The 17,962-nt window shown below is 41.8% G+C and overlaps 1 protein-coding gene across 2 annotated transcripts in view; it reads left to right on the top strand.

Annotated features, from left to right (window-relative positions):
- The window catches only part of EXOC2 (exocyst complex component 2), a 2,261,550-nt gene that overhangs the window by 1,454,556 nt on the left and 789,032 nt on the right, over positions 1-17,962 (top strand). The gene's annotated exons all lie outside the window — the stretch shown is intronic.

Genomic DNA, 17,962 nt, shown 5'->3' with positions numbered 1-17,962 from the left:
ACATCATTAAAAGAAAAGAACAAGGGGACAAAAAGTGTCAAAGATGGTACATGCATAGATAAGAGAATCTGATCGTGTCATGTTATTAAAGTTCTTCTTTCAGCTTTTTCCTGGTTAAGGGTCGCCACAGCGGAACTCCGGTCCGCTAATAATTGGCAGTAGATTTTTTTTTTTTTTACAGGTGCCAGCTCGACGCCCAACCTCCAGTGAAGACACACCCATTCTACGCATATCTTTCGAACGCCACTCTACCATGGGGAGGACATGCAGACTCCACACAGAAGGCGCTGCAGTCGAGAATCGAACGGGAAAACCTCTTGCTGTGAGGCAACAACGCTACCGCTGCACCACTGTGGCTAGTCATGTTATTAAAGTAATGCATGTATAATACAGGCATCAAGGACAGTGTCTGCCATGTTACAAATGTAAACCTCAGTGCTTAAGAATTGTCCAGTAATTTAAATGGCCTTATTTATTTTCTATTCTGTTCTCCTCACATTCAGAATAATTCTCTTTACTTTATCTCATTTGTGACCAATTAGAGCCATCTGAGGTAGTGAACTTTTTTTAAAGGGTAACTCTAGGGAGTTCTAGACCAACACATTTTGCAGATGTAAGTGGCACATTCAGATTAGTAAAAATGCAATAATCTGCGGAAACAGATTGATATATCAGCACAGTTTAATTGACAAGGGAATTAGTTAAGCTAGTATTTATCAAAGTTTTTGCCTTTCCATGGAAGTAGCGACTAAGACTGTAGACAGCTGGACTGTAGCAGTAAATTCAGCAGTAAAAAGTCTGTCTCAAACTTACATTAGTGTTCAGTGAAAAACATCAGACATTAAAGTACGTAAAGGAATTTTCACAAAGGTGAGCTATGATGGTAGCACAGGTGAACTGTCTTACTTATTAGTACACACAATACATTCAAACTTTCTCCTAATGTAGAGAAAAGTCTATAATAAAAAACAAGAGAGTCCAACCCCTGGTCAGAGAAGATTTTTATTTTTTCAGTGTGATTGATACTGGAGCACATCCATATAAAGTTGGTATTAACATTGATTGTACTATCTTCTGGAGTAGTAAGGCTGTAAAGACCTTTGTTTATGCACCCTGCAAAATGGTAACCATAATAAGGAAAAAGACGCATTATGCCTTTTCTGTTTTGCAGTAAATGAACGTAGAATTTGGACCCAAAAAAGTACTATGAGATTCTACTTGTATTGCCTGGTGGAAAACTGCGTAGCTCTGACATCATTGCACTAAAGATTCTGTCACTCACAACGTGTTTATTGGGGGATTATGACTTCAGAGGCTGTCATGTCCCTAGGAGGTTGGTAAAGACGCATGTTGATTGGAAAGCTGCTATATTTATTCTGGCACAGGATTCTTTCTAACTATAGTAAGGCAAACCTAGATGGCAGGTTTCTCCATTCAGATTAGAAGAGTACTTTGCAGAGGTGTATTTTATGCGACAGCTCAGCATTATGTCTGGTAATATGGTTATGTACATTTTTGGATTCGGTGTATCTGCAGCACAAGGGTATGCAAGCACTGTTCTACCAGTCTAATATATTAATCAAAGGTGTGTGGCCTTATAATGTACCTCCACATCTGAAAGACACAAGCCACCCTGTTCCTTTGTCAGTATTAGTTTTTCCCATTGCACTCTTTCCCTTTTGTTATCCTAAAAAATCCTTAATGTCCTTTTTCATATTTTTCCATGTGTGGTCTCTTGGTTGCTTTATGTATAAGCCTAAATTCCATAAAGAACCAGTGTGACCAAAAGCTTCTTAATCACTTGTACGTTATTAGCCATGTCTGTAAATAACATTTGCTTACAGTCTTTTGAGTAGTTTCTGCCTACATTTCCTTAGCTGCTTGCTCAATATTATTTCAGTAGATGTTTTTTGTATTTTTTTTGAAGACTGTAAAATAATTTTTCTTAAAATGGTTTGTAATAATTAGGAGCTTTTTTCCCTGGGCCTCCAATGAAAATGGGCTTCTATCCAGTTGGATTTTCCTGGCAATCAAATGTCAGTCAGTCAGTAAATGAATAAATATCCTTTTTCAACCAAATCCTCAAGTATCTCATCTTATCATGACCACACAAAAAGGAGAAACTGTATGCCAAGTTATATGTTGAGACGTAATTCATTACAGTAATCTTTGTTTCAGTTTGTTATATAATGTTTATATCATGTTTTGCATGTCCTCCCCGCGGTTGGGTAGCGTTCGAAAGACATGCATGTGTAAATGGGCGTGCCTTCGTTGAAGGTTGGGCGTCAAGCTGGCACCTCGGCGTTTCGTAAAAATCTACTGCCAATCATTAGCGAACCGGAGTTCCGCTGTGGCGACCACTTACCGGGAAAAGCCGAAAGATAAACAACAATAACATCGTGTTTTGAATTGGTAACATAATATCAGAGCTGTAGCTGGCTTATCTAGCTCTCAGTGCCACTCCCTGATGTGTCCTCCCTTCAACTCTGTGTTAAGGAGTGAAAAAAAAATCCATTTGCCCTATTTAGCACACTTTACCTAAGGAGCAGTAAGTGCCAGGCCCCTTGTTCATTGACCTGTGCCTCTCAACTTTAAGCTGAGGAAGGAAAAAAAAAAAAGAGATTCATTCTTTGATCTTAGACTCTTCACTTCTCTTAAGAAATGTTAGGAAAGTTTCTGAATTGCGCTCCTCATCTCTAAATTGAGGAGCAAAATAAATAAATAAAAGGTCCTCTACTTCAGGACAAAAAAAATGTTTCATCTACTAAAAACTGTAGCAAAGTACTTGCCACAACCTGTACTACACATTACTGAAGTAAATTCTTCAGTCCTGATAAGAAAAGCAGTATCTGAATGCCGGTACTGAAGTGAAATCTGGTACTGCACATACCATTCATTTGGTGTCTGCTGATCACTCCCCCTAACACCTTACACCATGAGTGGCTGCTCCCTTTGTCCCACCATAGGTACATCTTTGTATAATGTTATGTCATTCATAAAAATGCTGTTTTCTCATTTATATTTCTCCATTTATATCCAGTTATGTTTGATTATCTTATGTCCCTGCCCGATGGCTCAAAATAAAAAGCAACGAACAATGGTGGAGGTGGACAATGCTTCCTAGTTCCTGTTGTAAGCCTAAACACTTTAGACAACTCACCACAGCACTTTACCCTAGCTTGATCTATCTCCTCAGTAGTATTAAATACTAATCCTGTCCATATTAGTGGAAACCCGTGTCTCAAAGGATCTCTTCATGAATTCCTAACTCACTCTGTCAAATGCTGTTTCTGCATCCAAACCGACTTGTTTAGGAAACTTAATTTGCATGGGTACAAGATGAGGCACCATCACAGATGTGTTTTCATAGTTTGGATCATATTACAGTATTCTTTTGATATGTAACAGTTATCTAATCTTGCCAAGGAACTATATTTCGCTGAAAAATATGTATATATTCCACTTCTTTCTGCATGATTTTCATTCCATCAGTAAGCCCAAATACATGCATATATCTCTTTAAATATCTACCCTCAGGTAGTATTTTGTGCTATCTTGGCCCCCAGAGAAATCATCTTTATTTTCTGTACTGTTCCAGTCACTTGCTTCTAACATACATCCTTGATGAAATGCTGTAACTTTCCCAGGTGATCTAAACTATCCAGCTACAGACTGGGAAACCTACACCACCACCACTAGTGCACAAGCACAGATGTTCCTGGATTTCGTCAGTACAAATACCCTGATATAATTAGTCAGTGTATCACTAGGGGGAATAACATCTTGGATATTGTCCTTACTAATATGGGAGCATCTTATACCATCCCTTGCATATCTTCATCACTTAGTTCTGACCATAATGCATTCTCCTTCCAAATAAAATTGAAACCAGAGATCCCTTCTATCCAATGTACCTTTAGAAATTTCTTTTAACTCATTCACTCCAGAGCAGCTCAGAAAATGCTGCCTGCTTATTTCTACCATAGGAGCAACAATGCAGTTTGAGCTTATTTCCAGATAATCCATTTGTAATACCATACAGAAAACAAATGTTCATAATTCTTTAACCATAAGAGCTGGACTAAAAATGTAAATGCGAAAGTTGTTCAGCTGACACTGACCTTTCCAACAGTGTAAATGTTGATAGTGTGTATGTAAGTCATTATTAAATATGTGCCAAGGAATGCTGATATTGTGCATATTTTTTACCTTTGTGGTACAACAAATCACATTATATTGGTGAAAGTACCATGTAGACCCATACAGTTTGTAATTAATTTGTTTGTATCAATGTCAGCTGTAAAATGATACCTTAGCCATTACTGTGCGATTGACCGTTACAGAGATATTCACAGAAATATGATTAATATTATATTTCTCATAACTGATAAATAAAGCATAATATCTCATCACTTGTAACAGACAGAGCCTACATATCAGTGTAAAAGTTGTGTGGCTCAATGTCAGCTTCAAAATGATGCATCATTTGTGTTGTCATCATGCTCCGTTGCAAAGATATGGGCATAATAATGAGAAATATTACAAATGTATAATTTTCATAATCCTACAAGACTAAAACTGTGATATCTGTGCATGTGTATAGCATGCAGACACAGTTCTTTTACCATGTTGTAAGCAGTAATACTGTCTTCAAAATGAGGTATTACTTGGGGCATTGGTATGCTCCCTTGCAAAGTTATTTACCAAAATATGAAAAAAATCATAATTTTCATAACCTTAGTCCTAAACAAACTGTTATAGCTGTATATGTGTACAGAATACAGACACAGTTATTTTATCATGTTGTAAGGCCTAACACTGTCTTCAAAATGAGGTATCACTTGGCGCAATTACATGCTCCCTAGCAAAGTTATTTACCAAAATATGAAAAAAGCATAATTTCCATAACCTTAGTCCTAAACAAACTGTGATGTCTGTATATGTGTACAGCATACAGACACAGTTATTTTATCATGCTGTAAAGACTAACACTGTCTTCAAAATGAGGTATCACTTGGCACAGTTACATGCTCCGTAGCAAATTTATTTACCAAAATATAAAATCATAATTTCCATAACCAAAGTCCTAAACAAAATATGATACCTGTACATTTTCCAGCATACAGACACAGTTCTTTTTCCATCCAGTAACTACTAATACTGCCTTCAAAATGAGGTATTACTTAACCTGATGACATGTTCCCTGGTAAAGTTATTTAGCAAAATATGAAAAAATATCATAATTGTCATAACCATGGTCCCAAACAAACTGTGATATCTGGACATGTGTATGGCATACAGATACAGTTCTTTTTATATCTTGCAAGTACTAATACTGTCTTCAAAATGAGCTACTACTTAGCATGCTGACATGTTCCCTGACAAAGTTATTCATCAATATGACAATATCATAATTCTCCTAACCGAAATCTTAAACAAAATGTGATATCTGTACATTTGTCCAGCATACAGACACAGTTCTTTTTCCATCATGTAACTACTACTACTGTCTTCAGAATGAGATATTACTTAACATGTTCACTTCTTCCCAAAATTATTTAGCAAAATATGAAAAAGAAAATCACAATTCTCATAACTATGGTCCCAAATAAACTGTGATATCTGGACTTGTGTATGGCATACAGATACAGTTCTTTTTTATCTTGTAAGTAATAATACTGTCTTCAAAATGAGCTGCTAGTTAGCATGCTGACATGTTCTTTGACAAAGTTAATCACCAAATATGAAACAATATCATAATTCTCATAACCAAAGTCCTAAACAAAAAGTGATATCTGTACATTTGTCCAGCAGGCAGACAGTTATTTTTCTATCCTGTAACTAATAATACTGCCTTACAAATGAGGTATTACCCTGATCACATGTTCCCTGACAAAGTTGTTTAGCATCTCAGTGAAGCTTGCTTTGAGATTATATGTAAGAACTGGGCAACTCAAGTGACATATAAGAAAGCTAAAAATCTCAAAACATTTTTTGAACAACAACAGCAGGGCCCTAGCAGATCTGTAGGCATGTACAAATGTCAATCCTGTAACTATTGTAAATATATAAATGATTCCAACAGGTTTAAGATAGAAGGTCAAGCCTACAGCTTGAAGCATAGGGTTAACTGTAATTCTAAAATGATTACCTACTTAGCCCAATGTCAGTGCTGTTCAGCATTTTATATAGGCAAGTCAGAGAGGCGTCTCCGTGACCGCATCTACGAGCATATTTACGCCATTAGAAAAAATAAACACGAAAACGCCTTAGCTAAGCACATTTCGAGCTACCCAGACCATAACTTTAAATTCATGGTGATAGATCAAGTTATTCCAAACGTAAGGGGTGGCCCAACAGGTTTAAAACTGGAAGAACTTGAACTCATGTGGCAGATTAGATTGAATGCATATAATGTACCTGGCTTAAATGAGATTGTTCTATCAGTAGTATTTTAAAGATTAAAAGTTTAGCCAGATGAATTTGTCTGAAATTAAAGTTTTATTAACAAATCTTATTATAAGTTTTTATGGATGGGTTTATATTTCAGTATTTATTTTATATAGTTATTGTTATAGTTATACACAAATGTTTTTAATTTTGGTAGAGGGCAGTAGGTGTATTTAAAGCTTGCATTGTAGGTGGTTCTGTGTTATTACCTTTTTAAACACTAATTGGTAATTTACTTTTGACTATTACCTCGTTTACATAAGGTTGTCATTATTAGTATGTACTTGTCTGAAGAAGTTTGTGTATGGTACACACACGAAAAGAGCTTTACTTTATTAATTAAATATATATTTTTTATTACTTGGTTGTCTTAATGCCGCTTTTCCTGATTTATTTTGTGTTCTTAGTTTGTTCTTAGTTTGCTGTTTGCCTCAGTTATTTAAAGTTGTTTAGCAAAATAGGAAAAAAATCCTAACTCTCATAACCTTAATTGTAACCAAACTGTAATATGTGTACCCCATACAGACAAAGTTCTCTTTCCATCTTGTAAGTACTAAAACTTTCTTCAAGATGCCAAGTTCCAGACTTTTACAACTAAATATGAAAATTATCTGTAGCACTCAAACATATGGAGTGTCCCAAACCTGTGCTTGTAATGTGAATAACAGTGACAGGTGTTAATGATTTTACCTGACAAGTGCTAATGACTCAGTGTTATACTGTAACTGCACAGATAATGTGATAATCACCTGCATGTCTTGACTGCAAGATTCTGCATGCTCTTACAAAGGTGATAGTTGCTCCACATAACCTTTTGAACAATGAGTCATTACCCTCTGTCAGGAGGGTAATGACTTAGCCCTTCCTGTAATCTAAATTCTACATATGACTGATAAAAGCAGAAAAAAAATGATTGCATGATGTTTATTGACATACTATGTTGTACTTGGTAGCACTCTTCTCAACCAGTTGTTTTTTTCTAAGCATGCTCACCAGATGTTCATCGTGCATACAGCTGCAGTCATAACAGATGGGTTCTCCTGCCGTCAGGCGGGTCCTCGGTCGGCCGAATTCCAAAGTCTAGGTCCGGCGTCGGTTGTTGTCGCTTCTTCCCTGACGTCAGTGCGACAGGGGTATAAAAGAACCAGCCGACGCCATTTTCTCCAATCTTTCTTGCCGCGCGGTGCCCGAAGCAGAAGCAGTTCGCAAGTGCCGGTCGGCCAGCTCCTGAGATTACGAAAATTTGGAAACCGAAGTCTTCTTAAAAGCTAAGTACCCCGTTGGGGAACCTTTTCTTGCCTCAGACCGATGTCAGACAAAGTTAATAATTGTATTTCTTGTGGGAAGCAAATACCGCATAAGGATTTCCATTCCCTCTGTATATCTTGTTTAGGCCCAGACCACGAGGTCTCGGCCTGCCGCTTTTGTGCTACATTCAACAAACGCACTATTAAGCGTCGGGCGGAGTTCGCCCAGCATTATTTTGGAAAAGCATTTAACTATACTATGTCGTCGGATACTCCGACTCTTGTCTAAAAAATGAAAAGACAAGGACAGACACGCGAGGTCTGCGGCCTCTACCGACACCACGCCAAAACCGGCTACATGTGGTCCGGTTCTCAGTGAGGTGCCTACGCAGCCCCTGCCTACCGACGACCTGTCTTTGATGGTGTCTCCTGTACCCGAGGTCGCAGGCTCCTCGGCCCACACCCCGACTACAGATACCGAAGCCACTGTTGGTGTTGAAACTCAGAATGTGGACAGGTCCACCTCCACTCAAGGTGTCTTCAGACCTTCCTCTTCTTTCTCTATCAAGGCTTTCACTAAGTCTAAAGCAACCATGCACTCTAAGAGACCAGCTACACAGGGCCCATCTCCAGGCCACATGCCTAAGAAACAGATGCTTAAAATGGCTGAGGATTTAATTACTCTTATCAGAGGTTCTCAGCCCCCTCCGGACAAAAGGCCTAGAGTGGAGGAAGATTCCCCCTCCTCTGATCAGGGCTCCATTATTTCAGAGCACTCTGATGATCAGGAACATTCTTATTCCCCTTTTGAAGACTCTGATGCGGAGGAGTCCATCCCTTCTGTATCCCCCCCCTGAGGATTACTCATTTGGGGAAACTTTGCATACCTTAAGGGAACACTTCCACTGGGAAGGCCAGGATTATTCTGATTCCAAGAAAAGGCTCAGGGAATTTCTCTTGCTTCCTCAGCACAGGCCTCTGGCTATACCTCCTGTCTTGGACATCCTAGATGATGTTTACTCGGAGGCCTGCCTTAACCCGGACTCTCTACCTCCAGCTCCAGTTAAGCCTGACAGGTACTACAGGGTCCCTGACTCACACCAATTTCTATACAAGAGCCATGCTGCTGACCCCGAAACAATCTCACAGGGCCCCAAGGGAGTTAAGGTCTCCATTGCTAAAAATCCATTGCTTTCCGAGAGAGATTCCAGATCCTTAGAAAGGTGGGGAAAAAAGGTATATACCTCGGCTACCTTATCCATGAGGGCCTTAAACTGTCAGTTTCATATGCTAAAATACCAACAGTTTTTGTTATCACAATTGAAAAGTAAAATGTCACAACCTGAACAACCAGACTTGAAGGAGTTGCAGGATTTGATGCATAGTGCAGAACAAGTGGGTAAGCATACCTTACAATGTGGTTTTGATGCTCTAGAGGCCTCATGCAGAGCTGCTGTTACAGGATCAGTCATACGTAGGCATGCCTGGCTCAAGGAACAAGCCTTGCCTGATCAGGTCAAAGCTAAATTACTAGACGCCCCTCTTCAAAAGGATGTACTATTTGGTGCTAATGCTGAGGAGGTATTAAGGAAAATGGAGGAAAAGGCTAAATCAATGCAAACTGTGAAAGAATTTCTACAGGTTCAACCCCCACGTTTCAGTAGAAATTGGCCTTCCAAAAACTGGTCCTTTTCTGCCACAGACAGACCCCAAAGAGGCAGATACAGGCGCCCGAGGGGCAGAGGACAATCCCAAGGATCGTATAGAGGCAGACAATGGCAAGCTCCTACACAAAGAGGTGGTGAGGATAACTCGTAATCTTTCAGAAAGCAAACCCAATGACTTTCCCCTTTGCATGCCAACCAGGTCTCAAATGGCAGCCCCCTTGGGAGGAAAGCTGGCATTATTTTCAAAAAATTGGCATATTGTCACAAAGGACAAATGGATCCTGGACATTATCAACAGAGGCTACAAATTCCATTTTCACACCCTTCCAAAAATGAGAGGCATGCCAAACCTGCCACACAATCAAAGGGCAGAGGCACAAAGGCAAATTACAGATCTCATAAACATGAAAGCTATTCAAGAGGTACCTACGCACGAACAAGGTCAAGGGTTTTATTCCAGGCTATTTCTGGTGCCAAGGAAGGGAAAAGATTGGAGACCTATTTTGGATTTATCCATCCTAAACACATTTCTACTCGTACCAAAATTCAAGATGCTCACTCTACAGCAGCTTCTTCCCATGCTGGGCAAGGAGTATTGGCTGGTAACATTGGACCTCAAGGAGGCATACCTGCATGTCCCAATCAGACAAAATTGCAGAAGATACCTCAGATTTCTTGCAGGTTCAACTCATTATCAATTCTCTGCATTGCCCTTTGGCTTATCTACTGCGCCCAGAGTATTCACGAAATGCCTGGCATCAGTAATTGCCTACTGCAGACTTCAAGGGATACAAATATACCCTTATTTGGATGACTGCCTGATCCAAGTGGACAGCAAGCACATTCTTCTGAAACATCTGGCTTATGTAATAATGTTATTAAACTCTCTGGGATACACAGTCAACAAAGAGAAATCAAGGCTAATACCCTCTCGGAAGATAATTTTCCTGGGTGCCAACTTGGACACAAACACCCAGATGGCCTACCTCACGCCAGAGAAGCAGGGGCAACTAATTCAATACTTCAGAACACTAGCAAATTGCACCAGGCTTACTGCAAGGAAAATCCTGCAGGCTCTGGGATTCATGGCATCTTGCATCTTACTAATCCCATGTGCAAAACTGCATATGAGGAAACTACAATGGTACCTGAAAAACATATGGTCTCAACACAGCCACAGTTTGGAAACAATAATACCACTAATTCCATGTCTGCAAAAGGAATTTCTGTGGTGGGCTCAAGCATGTCAAACAAACACAGGTCTTCCTTTCAGCAAGCCTCAAGCAAATCGAGTCATCACAACAGACTCCTCGGACTACGCCTGGGGGGCGCACATGACAGATCGGTGCATTCAGGGCAAATGGTCCCAAAAAGAAAAGCACCTTCACATCAATCAAAAAGAAATGCTAGCAGTAATAAATGCTATTATAGCTTTCAAGAACTTTCTACAACCAGGTCAGCTATTGATACGAACGGACAACACCACAGTTATGTGGTACATAAACAAGCAGGGAGGAACACATTCTTACCCCCTATGCAGACTGGCCATGTCACTTTGGAACATGGCCATGGACTTACAAATGGAACTACAAGCACAGTACTTGCCAGGCAAGGAAAACACGCTGGCAGACAACCTAAGCAGGAATATGACAGATCCACACGAATGGAAGTTGCATCCAAAAGTTTTTACAGAAATAATCCAAGATTGGGGAAGGCCAGACATAGATCTATTTGCCTCCCACAAAAATCATCAATTGACAAAATTCTGCTCAAGGATCTTCCATCCAAAGGCCTGGAGGGTGGACGCTCTCTCTTTCAGCTGGACATCAATGACAGTTTATGCCTTCCCACCTCTTCCTCTGCTGCCCAAAGTTCTATTGAAGACCAGAGCAGACAGACCAAAGATGATCCTCATTGCTCCGGACTGGCCAAGGCAACACTGGTACCCACTCCTGAGGTCCCCACCATGGACCCTGCCTCTAATGCCTCTTCTTCTGACTCAACACAGCTTCAAAACTCTTCACAGTCAGCTAAAAACACTCAATCTAGCCACATAGAAGATTCCTTAGCATCACAGCAGGCCCTACTCTCCAAGGAGGTGCAGGATGTCATTTTGGAGGCCAGAAGGCCATCAACTAGAAAAGCTTACTCCGCAAAATGGAAACGTTTTTGTGTCTGGAATGAGAAAAATGGCCAGGACCCTGGAAAACTGAATTTACCTCAAATACGACAATATTTGACTGAACTGCTAAGCAGTGGACTTTCTTTCTCCTCCATCAAAATCCATGCCTCAGCCATTTCTGCAGAATACAACACTGATCCACCTTTATTCTCTCACCCTCTCTTAAGACAGTTCCTCAGAGGGGCTAAGAATTTAAGGCCTCCAAGGAAACGACCAATGCCTGCTTGGGATCTTAATTTCATTCTGGAAAAACTGACCCTGCCTCCTTTTGAGCCAGCTGCTTCATCAGATTTGCAATATTTGTCCTGGAAAACAGCTTTCCTTCTGGCTATCACCTCAGCTCGTAGAGTTTCAGAATTACAGGCTCTCATGGCTGTCCAGCCTTTTATCATCTTCCATCAGGACAGAGTTTCCTTACGAACCAACCCGTCCTTTATGCCTAAAGTGGTATCCAGGGTAGCTTTAAATCAGGCCATACATTTACCTACTTTTTATCTTAATCCTCAAAACAAATGGGAGAGATTACTACATTCCTTGGACATCCACAGACAACTGCGTTATTATTTGGACAGAACAAAGCCTTTCAGAAAATCATAACAGCTCTTTGTGGCCTACGCAGTAGGAACTCAAGGAAAGCTAATTTCCAAACAGACAATTTCAAAATGGATAGCCCACTGCATACGCTTTTGCTATTCCTTTCATGGCAAAACTGTACCTACAGGCATTAGAACCCATTCCACCAGGGCCACAGCCTTCCTCAGAGGAGTTCCTACCAAGGATATTTTGGAAGCAGCCACTTGGAGTTCTGTGCATACCTTCTCCAAGCACTACAACCTACCATTATACTCCAAATCTAGAGCAGGCTTTGCCACTGCAGTCTTGCAGGGTATTTTGGCTCCTCCTAGTTACACCTAGTGCCTACCACCCCTTTCTTAGCTTTGGGATTCTACCCATCTGTTATGACTGCAGCTGTATGCACGATGAACATAGTACAGTTTTGTACCTACCATAAATGTAGATGTTCGAGTGCTAATACAGCTGCAGTCCAGGTTTCCCTCCCTCCTTCCCTTCTAGGGGTATTCTTTTATGGTGTATTTGCTTGCAACTACTGTTTTTTGATTATATTGCATTGCATTATTACCTAATTTTATGTATTGCCTTCCTTCTGGGGGCACCTGACATCTGGGGCAAGAAAAACTGAAGAAAATGGCGTCGGCTGGTTCTTATATACCCCTGTCGCACTGACGTCAGGGAAGAAGCGACAACAACCGATGCCGGACCTAGACTTTGGAATTCGGCCGACCGAGGACCCGCCTGACGGCAGGAGAACCCATCTGTTATGACTGCAGCTGTATTAGCACTCGAACATCTACATTTATGGTAGGTACAAAACTGTACTTTCCCTACCACAGTTATTTGCCAAACTAAGAAAGATATCATAATTCACATAACACAATTCATAATCAAACGGTTATCTGTACCTGCTCACAGCATACAGATAGTTCTTTTACAATCTGAAAATGAAGTGTTACTCAGCATGTGTACATGTTCCCTAGCACGTCTTTTACTGTGTTGTAAGTAGTGACAATGGCGTTCATAAAATATAACAACAGAGTTTTACTTACCATACTGGTCCTATTTGGTCATGGCTGTTTTCCATTCGTTCTCACTAGCATGTTACCAAATTATCGTGCATAGCTGTCATCACGTCATTGTGGAGGTCAGTCAAGAACAAAGCAATGCCATCCTCAGTTAGGTGAATGCCATCGCTTCTGAAAAGGTGAACATCATCTGCAGTGATGCTGCCATGGCAGATTTGATCCACCGACCCTGTACATCAAGCCATGCATGAATCCATTCTGTAAACATCTGGCCTTGTGCGCTGCCTGTTGACTGTTTGCTGTTTTCCATATCTGGCGAGGAATAATGTCAGACCACACAAAATGACAACATGGCCACCACAACTGCAGGTGTTCAGAAATTGTTTTGATTTGAAACCGTAGTCTTCCAAGTGGTTGAGTGATACCATCATTCCCTCCAATGTGCAGCACAAGAATGTCAGGCTCAGGGTAGATAGAACACTTCTCTTCCAACAACTTCATTAGTCCGCTCCAATGCATACCTCTTCTTGCAATCCAGTATACCTTCACACTAGATGTGGGGAAGTTCAGGTTGCAGTGTTTTTCACTTCTGGAGGCATGGAGGCATGGCTGGCAGCCCAGTGGATGTAGGAATGGCCACACACCCACACTCTCACTTGTCGTTCTCCTGCTGGTGAAGCCATGTCACTGTCGCAAGGTGGACACACCTGCACAGGAAAGAAATGCAAACAGGTTACTACTGATGTTTGGGAGCTGTATTGGAAGACTACATATATGTATATCATATGCATTACCTGGTTAGCCCATCCAAATCTTCACTCGTAATCCACAGGGGCATTATTCTTTTGATAAGGCACATAACTGGTGATGACAATGCAGAGGTACATACCTACCACCCTTGAAAACACTGAGTGATGCTGCAGAGGTACATACCTACCAGCTGTGAAAACACCCAACTATACACAATAACTGACAAGAGGGCACAGAAAGTGCACGTGTAAAGAGAAAAAGCAGGGTAAGGACTGCTACTCCACTAATATGTTGAGGACAGGCATGGAGCTTCAGCTGGTGGGTGTCTAAAGTGTCCCATACCTATGCTGGCTGCCCACTCAGACTGCTGGTAGCAGCAATGCCTCCCAATTGCATGCAGTGCCAGCACTCTGCCTTATCTCTACCTTTTCCATTTACATGTGTCCTTTCAGCAGTGGCCATAAGGAGTCAAAGGAGGGAGCTAATCTAAAGCCTCTTGCCCTGACCTACATACATTTACTACACCTGACGGGAGGGAGACTGCATGAAGAGCTAAAGCAAGACAACATGTGAAAAGACTAAGACAGATCCAGGCTTTGTCTTTTTGCATGTGTCCTTTCCGGAAGGGAAACATTGCATCACAGTGGCCATGCTTACCTAGGAAGGCAGCACTATGCGACTGAGCTGAAGAGTGTCCAAGTTCCCATCTGCCATCCATGTCGATCCTAAGATCCATGGTGGTTGGGTATGACACCCAGTGATGCACCCAGTAGCAGAAAGGCAGTTGGCACAAATCTGTAGACAGAAAACTTCCTGCCCTTGGCGCATAAGCACAACTTTGTTTATGTTGTACAATGTATACTGTACATTTTAATGCTGTCAGCCATCTGCTAGACCCTTATAGCCATGGTACTCACCAAAGCATTTAACACACAGGTTGATTTTACAGTTCGGGCATCCCCATGATGGTTCAGCACATTTACCCTTGCTGGCACTGTGTTTCCATCTTGACTTCCGCCATTCACTGGGAAGTGTGAGCCTTGTTCAAATCAGCTCATGGGCTCTGGGATGGTAATCTCAATGCATCTTTTCCTTTTCTTGTAGCTAGCCAGGAGGTGCATGCCTAGGTTTCTTCTAAACTGTAACTGAGTTGCCGGAATAATACGTCCGGAACGTGACAGCTGCTGGTGGTTGCTACTCTCACAGAATAAAATGTAAGAATTCACTATGGCCTCATCCCATAGGAACCAGAACAAGTATAGCTACAATTTTCATGCAGTTGGATGCTATGTCCTGAGCTGATCGACTTAGTCCACCCCATTCATGTATGTGCTGTATATGTTTACAATGGCACTGAAGCTTTGGTTCCATCGTGCTGTCTCCTGCATGTGCTGGAGACTGACAAGGTTGAGTTACTATTAGTTGACAACAGAAATACTGGGTTGCTATCCTACCATTAGTAGCAAGCAGTGGGCCACTCTGCAACTGCTTGTAGTACCCTCGAGGTGCTTTACCATTGGCCTGTCTGTTGAATGTTATGGGCCATCCTGACCTGTTGGTGCACATGGTTCTGCAGCAGTACAAACCATCTTGCAGCAGTTGCTGTGCCAGAGGTACAGAAGTGAAGAAGTTGTCAGAGTAAATGTGATGCCTCTTTCCAGTCAGTCCCCGAGTTAGGTCAGCCACACTCGGTGTGCCAGTCCAATCTCTGTGGTCTGCTCTGCCTTTCCAGTGTATGCCTGGAATTCACGCACGTACCCATTGTGTGAGTCAGCCAGCACCCCATATCTTAATGCCATACCTCTCCAGCTTGCCAGGCATAAACTGTCTGAATGTTAAACGACCACGGAAGCCAACCATGGATTCATCTACTGCCACCTCACGATACACATTATACTGTGTCCTACATGCCTGAAGTACGGCATCCAGTATTGGCTATCCATGATGTAGCTTGTCATGACACACAGAGCCCTGTGGCAGTTTGAGGTGCTTGTCATTGCAGTGGAAATACTGTTGAATTTTTTCAAACCTCTCCAAAGTCATGTACTCGGCAGTTGGGAAATGACCATACACGTGGAGTGTTTCCCAGTATTGCCTGTATTCTGGAACATGTGCATTAGACATGTATATTCTGACACCAAGAAATGTGCATATGTCTCCAGGACAAACAGGACTCCACCGCTTAGCAACCTTGCCTGCTGCAGCCTGCCTCTGTACAGCATAGTGGTTAGTTTCATCGGCAGTAAGTCAGTAAAGTTCCTGTGGGAAAAACAGATTGGGGAAGTCCATCTCTGTGCTGTCTGAGTCCAGGTTGGTTACTGGGCCAACCGGACACACAAAGTCATCAGTGTAAACTGCTGTTAGGCATTTCTCCGACGTGATCTTACCTGGTGGGCATGCTCTCTGTACCTTTTTTGGTAGCCCTGCATACTTCGGAACGGAAACTCTGGTATGGTTAAAAGATGGTGCGCTATGATCAGTTTCAGTACCCACTGGTTTCCATGCACTTCTGAGTGGTGTACTTGCAGACATTCCATGATGCGGCACGGTCAGATTGTTGCTTGACACGGTGCTACTTCGACTCAGATCCAGTGGACTTTCTCCATCCCAATCAACCTACTGTGGACTACTCCTGAACTCATGTGCAGTAGGAGGCATATCCACTTCCTTGTCAGCGCTTGACCTGGCCTGGACTATGGTGGACTCCAAAGGTCCGTTAGTTAGGCCATGTTTTTTAGGCAATGCCCTGAAGACAAATTTACCACCATAACAACCGCAAGCAAGTGCACCCTGAGAGTTATGCTACTCAACGCTAGATGCCTAAATCTCAAAATGCACTCACTCGAGTCGCTCCTAAAACTGGAGAACATTGACATCTGTGCCTTAACAGAGACCTGGTTCAAGGCTCCAGAGAGCACCCCAGCACGGGCTCATTGCATATCACACCTTTCAGCCCCTAAACATGGACCAAAACCCCAAAGGCGGTGCCATATCCATCTTCATAAAGGATACGCACACCTCCAGACTGGTTGCCCAACATAATGCATCAGAGATACTACAGGTGCAACTAACACTGGATAAAACTGCAATCCAGGTTGTAGCCTGCTATAGATCCCCCACAATGTCCACGCACTCCTCCAGACTGGTTGCCCAACATAATGCATCAGAGATACTACAGGTGCAACTAACACTGGATAAAACTGCAATCCAGGTTGTAGCCTGCTATAGATCCCCCACAATGTCCAAAGACTCCCACTCCGCATTCCTTGACACCCTGGAAAGCTTTAAAGTTCAACCCAGTACCCTCGTACTGGGAGACTTCAACTACCCTTCCATTAGCTGGGAAAATTAACTCCTGCTCCAACTCATTTGCCCAATGATTTCTGCAATTCATTAATTCCGGTGCTCTGGACCAACTCATTCTCACCCCCATCGGAGGTAGAAACATTTTCGACCTGGTCATTACAAACATGGGGGACCGCTGCTCTGCACCAGTGATCAACGTTTTCCTGGTTAGATCTGACCATAAGCTAATCACAGTTGATATACAAATCCCTCCCTCACCCCTCCCCATGAAGGAAACCACAGTGAAAAACTCCCCCAAAGCCAATTTTGAGCTTCTAAAGACAGAAGTGTCAAACTTCATGTCATCCATGCAAACAGGGAAAGGATGTATGGCCATTGAATCATACACCAAGGCACTGTATGAGCATTTACACAAGTGTATGGATCAGGCCATACCAAACAGAACCAAGATCCTCTCCTCCAAAAATAGGAAGCCAATCTGGTGGTCCCCTGATATTAACAAATTCTACAACAGAAGAAAAAAAAACTGTTGCAGAAAAGGGCAAAGTCCCAAGACTGGGAAACTTCCCTTGTAAGTCTCAGCAAAAAACTGAGATCCCTCATCAAAGCCCCCAATGCTAGTTATGAAAACAAAATTGCAACAGATGCTAAAGATAACCACAAGGCATTTTTTAGTTATGTCAAGAATCTGCATAATAATATGGAAGGGTGCTCTGAGCTAATGCATAATGGCACCACTTATACTGAATCAACAGATAT

Source organism: Protopterus annectens, chromosome 3.part0, assembly GCF_019279795.1.
Source record: "Protopterus annectens isolate FY-2018-M chromosome 3.part0, PAN1.0, whole genome shotgun sequence".
In the NCBI taxonomy this organism is placed as follows: domain Eukaryota; kingdom Metazoa; phylum Chordata; order Ceratodontiformes; family Protopteridae; genus Protopterus; species Protopterus annectens.
This window is presented reverse-complemented; position numbering and strand designations above follow the sequence as displayed.